This window comes from Acipenser ruthenus, chromosome 30 (assembly GCF_902713425.1).
Source record: "Acipenser ruthenus chromosome 30, fAciRut3.2 maternal haplotype, whole genome shotgun sequence".
Classification (NCBI taxonomy): Eukaryota; Metazoa; Chordata; class Actinopteri; order Acipenseriformes; family Acipenseridae; genus Acipenser; species Acipenser ruthenus.
The window spans coordinates 12,110,480-12,122,429 of record NC_081218.1 but is presented as its reverse complement, the minus strand read 5'-3'; positions in this window follow the sequence as shown (position 1 = coordinate 12,122,429).

Genomic DNA, 11,950 nt, shown 5'->3' with positions numbered 1-11,950 from the left:
GCTAGCCGGCGTGATTATTCAACTGGAGGATTGCTTCCAAAGAAATTTCAGACCCCTTCTTTTGGGAGTGATGGGCTGCACAGAAGCACCTTGCTGAAAAGATACATACGTAATAAAAACTGGCAAAGCGAGGCTAAATGTGAACGACTTTCATGTAGCCATTTTACTTTTAAATACAAAAAGATAAATAAAAAAGAAAACACCTCAGCAGCTAGAATGAAAAGGTGCATCATAAGATATTGCATATAACAATAATTTTGCTTTGCCCTCTGGAGCCAAGGGGTGTATCACAGAACTGCAGCAAAGCACAACACTGAACATGGGTTCAACATTCCTGCTTAAGCGATTTTTAAACATACTGTTCCCGTTACGGCAATGCGCACAGCCCCAGGCAATCTGCGTCCTTCTGGGAGTCACCTTGTTTCGTCTCAGCGATTCACTGGAGATGATCTGCGTGTCTGAAGAGACTACGTCACTTGAGTCTGAGCATGTCCAGCACTGACAGACAGGGAAGAAAGAAAGAAAGAAAGAAAGAATGAAAGATAGAAAGAAAGAAAGAAATTATAATCTTGACTCATAAAAAAGAAGTCTAACCACAAGACTGTGTACAAAAGTCAGTGAGCAAGAAGATGTGAACTGGGATTTAAACCCTGGTTCTCCTAGTCATCTACTCTAACCACTAAGCCACTTTGCCTCCAGGCTACAGTCTGTGAGACAGAAGAGGATGAGCAGGGATTCAAATCCTGCATCTCCTGCACCTTGGACTTAAAATTTCAAAACAAAAGAAAACTACCAATATATCATGGTGGCCTTGGGTTAGTGAAGGTCTCTTCAGCCAGTCAAGGTCTGCAAGTCAATCCCCAGGCTCTTCTAATAAACAGGACATCTTCGCTCCTAAATAACTGGTGTTGTGACAGTTTGCAGTATTTATGGTCTTTGCTGATCATGTTTCACTGGACTGTCTCGGGACCATTATTGTGGTTTATCTTCCTTCAGATTCACCAGCAATGAGCTATCAATGAGACAGAATTAACCCCTTCACTTCCAACTGTTTTTTTACAGCAACAGCCAAAAAGACTCACTATTTAACCAGGTGCTCTTCTTTTAAACAGGGCACCTCCAGTCCCTCATATTTTGAACCCTGTTTTTAGTACAACAAGCACAGTGGAGGACCTTTCTTTTTCTGTTCGCTAGAGGTTTAAAATTCAAGCGATGGAGAAAAATCCAGACAAAACTGAACTGAATAGATCAAAACGTTATTGGTTTTGAAGGTGAAAAAAGAAAAAAAAAAAGAATCAAAAAAGGTTTTCCAGTGTGATTTTTCATCTCTAATGTGCCCATTAGTAGTGAGGCTGTTATTAGCCTGAGCGAGAGGGGATGAGAAGCACTCCCGGCTCAAATGAAATGACCTCCAGCTCCTTGTCTCATCAGAGGTGTAAATCACTGTCATAAACCAGCCAGCCGGGGGCAGAAATAGCATTTTCTAAAATAGCTTTGTGTGCCAAGTGAAATATACCTCTAAACAAAATACACATGGTGGGGTAACACTGTTTTAAAGTGACATTGGGAGAATTTTCACGAGTGGAATTATCCTTTCTTTAGACTCATCCGTAGTGTGGAAGGCAGTGGGTTTAAGTAGCTCAATGGTTGGAATGCTGGGCTGCAGTGTGTAAAACAGTGAAACTGACCAGTGCAGTGGTTTCAGGAAGTGCTGGGCTACAGTGTGGAAGGCAATGGGTTTTAAATAGCTCAGTGGTTAGAGAAGGTGCTGGGCTGCAGTGTGGAAGGCTGTGGTTATAGAAAAAAGCAGGTAATTTGACGCAGGCTTATGAAATTTGTTTTTTTTTCATATTATAAAAATATAACAAGGTATAATTTTTCACTCAAAATGACTGCTGCATTTGTACTTGCGTATATACAGGACAGTATGCAGAATAGAAAGCAATGCAGCAAACGGAATGGATGGCTCTTTGCCTAAGAAAGTCACTGATGAGAAACAAAAGCAATTTCTTTACATTTATTATTACTGCCAGGAGTGGGTCTGATGACTCTGTTCATGCCATTTTTCAGAAGGCCTGAATATTAATAAGAAAAGATGCAGTTGCAAGCTGAGAAAAGGCCAACCAGCCGATGAAAAAACCAGCATCACACTGGAGGAAATGACATGTGGAAAATATTGAAACCCTAAGGCACACTCTAACACACACACAGACGCACACTCTCACACACACACACACACACACACACACACACACTCTCACACACACACACACACACACACTCTCACACACACACACACACACACACGCACACACACACACACGCACACAAACACACACACACACACACGCGCGCGCACACACACACACACACTCACACACACACACACACACACACACATACACACACTCGCAGATGCTCATTAGACTAGTGTACTTATCAAAGTCAGAGCTTGAAACACTTTTGTTAAAAATGTTTTAGCCGTTTCTAAGCATTTTGTTTTCAGAAATAAATGAAAAGTCAAATATGACAAGTGGGAGGTTTTAATCGTATACATCTGTTTATTTATAGTTGAAGTATTCTTTTCCCAGCAGGGGCAATAATTAGCAATCTTGGGTATTATTATTTATTTCTTAGCAGACGCCCTTATCCAGGGCAACTTACAATTGTTACAAGATATCACATTATACATTATTTCACATTATACAGATATCACATTATTTTTACATACAATTACCCATTTATACAGTTGGGTTTTTACTGGAGCAATCTAGGTAAAGTACCTTGCTCAAGGGTACAACAGCAGTGTCCCCCACTGGGGATTGAACCCACAACCCTCTGGTCAAGAGTCCAGAGCCCTAACCACTACTCCACACTGCTGCCTGGTAGAAGGTACAGTACTGTAAAAAACATTGTGCAGAACAAAAGAAGTAACGCGGTGAGTTAGTTTTATCTCTTGAATCCTTTTTTGTACCCTGCTTTGCTGCTATTGATTTCAGAAGTGGTATGGTGAATGCACTGGTACTCACATTAAATTAGTTATATGCAATATTGACGGCTATTGACGTCTGTATGGTTGATATGAATTTAACGAGGTGGCATTTGCAAACTGTACCTGGTTCAGATTTTTACTAATGTGCTTTAAGAAGGTGGACCTGCCTACCTTCTCTCTAAATTGTATTTATTTATTTATTTTGACTCCAGGGTGCAATTATGAAAACTCACCAGTAAAAAATAGAATGAAACAACTTAGGCCATCGATTCTGATTTACCTGCAGTACGATGGCAGGCTTGCTAGATGGCAGTCTTACACAAGTCAGGTCAACCCCATCAATCAGTCACGTGGCATTTTTCTGGGTTAGCACTTAAACTGGTGTGTGCGTAGGTTTTATTTAAGATACTATTTTCTTTTTACTTACCTGGCAAATATATATTTTTTTAATTCCAGCACTATGCCAGGTATAGTGGTACTGGGCTAGATTATCATTAGCAAGGCTGTGCCCAATATAGTTACCAAAAAATTGCAAATGGAAATTCTGCTAATATCAATTAAAAAATAAATATCTGGGCCAGTAAGTCTGTCGTAGGAAATGTTTTGTTCCAGCAGCGTCACATTGCTGAAGCAGTCCATTCTCAGCTCTCTAGCAGCACTGTCACCCTGTCATTCTCCAGAACCAATGCAGCACGAGTTGTTTAAAATGATCAGATACGTTACTAAGCTTTTTTTGTTGTTGTTGTATTTATTTGCCAAGAGAATATAAAATAAATGGGGTCAAGAACAGAAAAAATCGGACTGCTTAAAAAATAAATATAATCTGTTCCTGGGTTTCAGTCTTCAAAGGGCTTTCCTTGTGTCGACAGCACTGCTTTTCAAAACGAATTCAACTGCAGGAGAGAAACAAAGAGCATTCCTCCTGTTGAGCATTGCCATGGAAACGCCTTAGCAGAAATGCTCTACTGTCTGCAGCATTCAGGTTTCAAACAATCCCAGGTCCATTCTGGGGTGAGACACTGTATGGATCTGAAGCCAGCACATAATGTACTAAACAAAACAAGTATTGCACCAGTCTGAATCACCCTTAGAGATATATACCAATATCTATGTTCTTCACAGCAACATCGGCAGTCAAAAAAGATTTGAAAAGCATTGAAACTGGATAGGAAAGGATTGAAAGGAATGCTTTTGAAACAACATATGCAAGTTAGCTGGAATGAATGTTAAATACATTCGTTTTATTGAATTGGCTTGGTGGAACAGAGTGAATGCAGGGTTCACAGAGCGCATTGTTGCAGTGAGTTGAAATTGAGCACCACTGTGAGTTTTCTTTAGTGGAGCAGCTCTTTGGCCCTATCCCCCAAGAGACAGGGCTCTTTCAACCTTTCTTTAACAACCTTAGGGATTTACTTTCCTCATTTATAGATTCCCGCACAATATATAAATATATATATGCATGCATAAAAGGGCCTTTGTAGAAAGTGACTGTATATTTGCAGAAAGCAAGTCCCTCGGCGATTAAAAAAAAGTTACAGTACATAAAGTGGAATAAATTTCCATTTCATCTTTCGATATATAGAGACGTCCCTTATTCCCTCTCCTCTGCTTCATAGCTTTTGGTGTTGCGAGATACCAAACTGCACTGATAACTGTTGACATGCTGTGGATGAAAGCACAGTCCTGAGTTTCTGCAGGCTTCACAATGCAGCCCTCCATCACACTGTATATATAAAAAAAACAAGAGCTATGACATTCAGAGAATGCAAATTCTGCTCAATCATCTTTTCATTGTTGGGCTCAATGCAGTTAGGCTTGTAACATAGCCACTTTCAATATAATGACTGTAGTTTGATTGGGCATGTAATCTGCACTAATGAATCACGGTTTTGCATGCATCATGGCCTGTTTATTCAGTCTTTGTCATTCCTTTTGAAAATCCCAAAAGGAGCTTTCATTTTTCAAACTGAGTTTTGATTTAAAAATTAACTCCCTTATGAATTCATTATTATTATTAGTAGAAGTATTTTTTAAAATATATTTAGCCCAGATGAAAAGCCAAAAATAAGGGAAGGTGGAAGGAGACACAAAAGCATTAAAAAATATATGATTTTGACACTCAGAGACAAGTTATTCTGAAATTCATACATATATTTACGAGTGGTTAAGCTTATTAAAATGAGTCAGAGTGGTATTAATATAACACACATACAGCCATCAAAAAAATGACACAGCAAGCAATGAAAAGCACAACAAAAGAAAACGGGAGCAGTGACCTCCTGTGAAAGCGAGTACAAACAAAATCAAACTTTAACCATCGGTATTCAGATCCAGCAGCTACACAGCAAGCTAACACACACACACACACACACACACACACACTCAGTGAATAAACTCAGTGACCCAAGCTAGATGCTGTACAAACTTACATTCTACTGTATGATTATTCTTAATGTTAAATAAAATCATTTAAAAAAGACCGTCTCCCCTGCAATGATTTCAACTCAAGCAAAAATGTAATCAGTGAAGGCTCCCAAAACCAATTACCAATATATTAAAGTGTGAGCAGTACTTTATAAGAAATCGTTTAATCTGCCTACATTTATACTAAAAAAAAGCATTTTTCCTGTTGAAATGTTTCACAGCTTCTGAATATTCCATTGATGATTATTTGTTTATTTAGCAGACGCCTTTATCCAAGGCGACTTACATGAGGGTGTGTGAACTATGCATCAGCTGCAGAGTCACAAGGAGGTTAAGTGACTTGCTCAGGGTCACACAGTGAGTCAGTGAGTGAGCCGGGATTTGAACCAGGGACCTACAGGTTACAAACCCTTTTCTTTAACCACTGGATCACACAGCCTATATGGCTGCTATGTATGAATAACCTGAACAATATCTAATCATATTAAAATATGGTTTCAGAATAATATTGTTAATATCAGTGAACTACCCTCAATTAAAAGTATGCAAAATGATAGAAATTAAGGGGAAAGAATATCAATACATACAGCTAGTAGTTAAACGAGGCCCCGAATTGGAACGGAAAGCTGAAGTGGCTGTTGTTTTTTGGGAAACACTTTACATTGTCTCTAAATACTGTGTATCTACATAGTAGGAACTTAGTAAATGCATGTGTACCTATACATAATTACAATGTTATTGTGCTTAGTTACAATGTACTTATATGCAAATATTTTTGCACAATATAGGGAAGTACACAATTGTATCGGAAAATAATTAGGGTTAGGGTTAGGGTTATATCTGGTAAAAAAGATTTACACATTAAGTTCATTGCAACTATGCATAATAACATTGTAACTGTGTGTAAGTACACATTTATTTACTAAGTAACTACTATGTAAATACACAGTAATTAGAGTCACAATGTGTTAGTTTAATGAGAAAGAGCAGTAGCACTATATTCAAATAGAAGCATTCCTTCAATAATTCATTGTTTCAATATTTCAGATAACAGGCAGCACTATGCTGTCAAAATTTTTTGGGGGATTGCATACACATATCCAGTGTAATGGATTGATCCCACATATAGCGCACTTCAACTTTAAAATATATTATTTTTGCAGTTTAAGAGACAATATTTTTCTCTTGCGTCACGTGATGTGCACTTAATCATGCTTTCCCATTACTTGCACACTTTTATCTATTTTTGTTTTTTTTTCACCAGAGCTCTCTGTGCCTCTGTACATTTTTACAAGGGCAATTGTAAACTGCTGTAATGGAAGACAATAGAAATATTATTTGTGTGGGCTGTTTTAACTTGGTTGTCGGGATGTTATATTATATTACATTTCTCTTTCCTCTGTGAACAGAATGATCAAACCAAAAAAAAACCACCCTGAAACATTAGTCTTGTTTACCTGAGTTCTGATCCCCCTCCTCCCTCCTCCTCTGTGCATCTCGCCCCCGCTGCTGTTTGCTCTTCTTTTTACTCTTCAACGTCGCTTCTCTCGTCTCCTGAAGCTTTGTGGCGTGTCTTTGAGATCGGTGGGGGTCAAATAAAAAGTAAAAAACCAACAAAAAAAATCAAACAACAAATAAAACAGCAACTTAATTGCAGCTGAATGTCTTGTCAGTAGAGCTGTGGCGCTGGCCATCGCAACTTCTTCACAAAACGCAAGCCTTCCCTGACAACCAAGAAGGGTGCTCTGGATCCAAAAGAAATAAATTCATAAAACAAACTTGTCTTTATCCCAAGGCTGCTTGTAATCTACAAAACACAGCTTCTGACATTGTCTTAGTGCTCAGCGCCTGTAGAGAAAGTGCTGTACTATGAAATTAATAATTCACAACTATGTCTGTATGAGCTTTGTATTGTTGCCACAAATAGCTACACAGTCCCTAACTGCATTGAAATAGCATTGTAATAACACAGTAATCACACTTATGGTAGTGTAGTAACAATACACCAACATGTTAAATTACAGAATGAAAAATGCTGGCTGTTGCTGATGTTTATTTGCAATTACACAAGTGGTTGTGTAGTTACAAAGTAATTACTATGCAATAACACTTGTAATGACAGTGTTACCAAGATATTACTAAATGGCCAGTGTCACTGGTGTGCTACCACCGCTGATAAAGCCTTATTGTTGTAGTGCCAGGCAGTGTTGTGTGATACAGTGTTGTGTCCTGCCCCCTCTCAGTGAGATGAGGTTACATTGGTGCCATGTCCCAGATGTCATAGATTGGCAGCAGTTGATCGCCAAGGTTAAGTGGGGGAAGTGTAATGGCCAGTGTTTTGCGATACTAGGTTTCAGAGCTCTAAAACCATGAATGCAGAGGAGCCCACCTCTTTAGCATTGTGATTAAGAAGATTGCTTGTAGTAGTACATATTCAAAGAAGACAAGACCATGGTTGTCAATGCCTTTTGTGCTAAGTGCAGTGGTACTGGAACCATTTTTAAAGTGGGGGTGCTGAAAGCCATTGAACAAAACCTTGTATATGATGGAAGCCATGCAAAGCCGCACCCCCAGCACCCCGAGTTCCAGCTAAGTGGCAATGGAAGCACAAGAGCAACTGGAATGGCCATGTACAATGATAAAAGCAGTGACAAACCTGTATCACAGTGATTAAATCAATTAACATTGGTTGGTTATCCATGGCAGTTGCTGTTATCATCTTATATCAGTAGCAGTGTGTTATCAATCAGGATCACTGTTACTATGCCATTGCTAACAATGCGGTGGTCAACCTACAGCTGCACTGAACAATAGTGCTGCGGTCACCCTGAACCCCGGCTAAGTGATCGACAGAAGATTCCACCCACTCCAGAAGAGAACAGAAAAGGGTTGAGTGCTTTTGCTTAGCTGGGTCCAAACAAGTGGAACTCCTTGCTGTGAGATTTTAGCAGCCTCTAGCACTACAGCCTGGACCTCTACCGTGTTGTGCAGGGTGGGTCATGCAATCAGGAGCTTGCTGATTGGCATTCAGATTCCCCCGGTTGAATGGGCTAAGCTGATTGACAGTGGGGTATCCCAAGAAGCCCATCCTTAAGCACTCGCTGTGTATGTAAGGAGGGGATACGACATGTGGAGATCGGCACAGAAAGGGGCTGCCATGTGACTATCCAGAGAGCCAGACAAACCAAGAGCAAGTACGCAGTGTTGTGCATTATTTTTCCTTAAATAAATATATTATGTTCAGCTTACCCTACAAAAAAGCACTAACAAGGCAATATATTGCACGCTGAAGTACTGCGAAATATCCATCTCCACTATGCAGTTACTGTATCCAAAATACACACATTTATTTATTTGAAATGAATCACAGTTTTGGTTTTGGCTGACATAAAAACTCAGCCATGCTGAGTTTGGCATCCCACTCAGTTGTGTTCGGTCCAGCGATCAGTACAAAACTCTGTCGGCACAGCACTATAGTGTGCATGTAGAAATAATCAGGTTGGTAGCCTGCAGTGAAACGCATTGAACTTTACTTGACCTCTGCTTCATACATTATGAATATTAATTTGGCGCTGATGTTTTTTGCGAAATGAAGAAAACTCTACATCAGGCTGAATTTAATATTGTAAAGTATACATGTGAATCAAATCTCAGTGTGATTATTTTTTTTTTTTTGGTATGGATAATTTAGTATTTAATATGCAAGAAAAAAAATAACAATTCACATTTCTATAGTGCTTTTCATCACAAGGATCCCAAAGCATTTCACACACACAGAAAATGCACAATTAAACCATTCAATTAACAGTCGGATAAAACATAAACTAAAAAGGAGATAATCGAAACTAAGTTAGAAAAACTAATATAAAAAGGCTAATTTGTAGAAATAGAACAATTAAAAGAGTAAAATAAAAATGCAATAACATTGGAATTAAAAAAAAAAAAAAAAAAGATTAATTGTAAAATTAGAAAAACTAAGATAAAAAGCCAGGTTGTAAAAATAGAACAATTAAAAAAGTCTATTAAAAAAAAAAAAATTACAAAAAGTAAATGCAGTTTTCATTGTAAAATATGACAACTAAGATTAACAAAAAAGCTATTTTGTAAAAATATGTTTTCAATCTTGATTTAAAAACAGTAAGAGTCCCAGCTTCCTTAACAGAAGTAGAAATAAACAAATTCTCTGTCAAGTGAAATGGGTTTAGTGGTCTCAGTCTATCACATAACCACCAAACAGTTCCACAATGTTCTGTACACTTGGCAACTTGTTTGAGAAAGGCAATGTTAAGGTCGGAACTGATGAACTGAGGGCCGTTTTCGCTACATTTCATCAACACTCAGTTTTGTAGAAACAAAGAAATAAATACATACAAATTTTGTTTTTAATTTAAAGCCTTGTCGAAAAACAGTCAATAAATGATTAGACCTCAGTGAAAAGGCCTGGTCTGTAGCACAGCTTGCGCGATGGTGATTACCAACATACTGCTCACCAATTCAAATGAAGTGTGCTCTTGAAAAAAAAAGGTGGAAAGGTTTAATGTAAGAACAGAGAGACACTAAAACACAAATAAAGTAGCACTTAACGCAAAGCAATAATTGATTTTTAATGTTCAATTTGCGAGACGCTTCCTGGAGAGAGAGAACTAAAGGACGTTTTTTTTCCCCTCTTCAAACACACGACAATTAAAGGCATTGCTTGGCACCATATAAAAAATAAAAACTGTTCAGAGCGCGAGGAGAGAAGCTGAAGTGGGAGACGAAGTGACACGGGAGGCTGGGTGAGATCTGAGGGATGGAGGCGTTGGAGAAATTGTGCTGCAGGGATGAAGTTTGCATGTATTTTAGGCATGTTGTTTTGCTGCAGGGTCTCTATAAATAATATTAGTTTGTATTTCTTTATGTAATGATGCTGTAATGCGACAGAGTGTTATTGAAATTCTATACAAAGGTTCCGGAAAGAGATAATTCCAGGTGTAACAGATTGATGATTTTGGTGTCATGGTAAATAAGATCTAAATTACTCATTTCTTTCCAGCGAGAAGTGACGAGGCATGCAGTTTGGGAGTAAGACTGGTTTCATTACAGATTGTAGGTCAATGTCTGCCTTTCTGCTTTGGAAGCGAGCGTGTGGGACTGTCTTGTATGGTTCAATAAGAATCTGAGTCCACTGAAAGCTGTGTCAGTGGCATCCTTTGGTCCCTCCATCCCGACTGTAATCAGAGCTGGTTGGGAGCTCTGATAATTGCCTGCAAAAAACAAACACTTCTATCTGGGGTGGGCTGCTCTAGGTTCGACACACAGTAACCTAGCAACAATTAAGAGGGCTATAGAGAGAGAGAAAGTCAGAGGGGCAGAGGAGGAGGAGAGAGAACATGAAGGGCATAGAGAGAGAGCGAGCGAGCGAGAGAGAGAGAGAGAGAGAGAGAGAGAGAGAGAGAGAGAGAGAGAGAGAGAGGCATGCTCTCGTTTCTAGGCAGAAGAAAAGAAGAGACTGAACCTACGTAATTAAGTCACTTTAAATGTACGCATGATGTTATATAAGGGTTTTTAATGTGCTCATTGCTTTATGTAAGGCGCTGTGACTGGAAAGTTAAAATCCAAGGGATTTCAGATCCCTTTGTTAATGCCACTGATTAACTCTATCTGACTATAACAGCTTCTCATTAGTTTAAGTACGCCATAGCCACAGGGTCCTGCTGTTGAGTACAGTATGGTACCGTTGCAGCCTCTAGTCATACCGCCTTGGGTTATGGTCCTGTCAGTTTGTAATAGCTAAGCAAGGCTGGGCTTGGTCACTACTTGGATGGCAGACCTTCAATGACAATCAGGTGTTGCAGTGTGTATGACATTGTGCTATCAATAGGGGGTGCTCAATTGTTCCTCTTGTCATCCAAAGCCTCAGTATGTGGCACTGTTGGAAATGTTAGACATCTGTCCAACAGCAGAATTTAGTTCACACAGGTCCCCCAACAGATACCAGATCAAAATAATATTTAATAACAAAAGGAGAAGACAAACTCTAACCCTTACCCTATCCCTAAGTCCAACCCCAACCTTGGCCCCAACCCTAACACTATTTCTTATTAAGGGGCAAACTGCGTTGCACAGTAGATTCACTTTCAGAGAAATGTGTTTCAAACCAGGTTAGATCAGAAGTGGGAAAATGGTTTACAGGTCTCAGCTTAGCCCCAAGCAGACAGTAAACCACCTTACATAAACCGCAACACAATTTGGTATTGGGAGTGGGCAACTTTGCAAGCAATGGCAGACTGTAAGATTGGACAGGCATGGTAACTGTATTCAACACAGGCAGGCTTGCTAGGGGGTAATGGGGGAGGCCAGGCTGTCTGCCATGTGCTTTCCCTGCTTTGTGAATCAGAGGGAATGATTTTGTTCTCTAGAGTTGCCAACCCAACACCTTTCACAAACGCAAAATGAATAGAGAACAAAGAAGAAGCAATTAAATGGAAGGGGGGTTGCAGAAGTACATCAGCCTGTAGTTCATGTCTGTCTGGTTTATTGGGAGGCAATGTA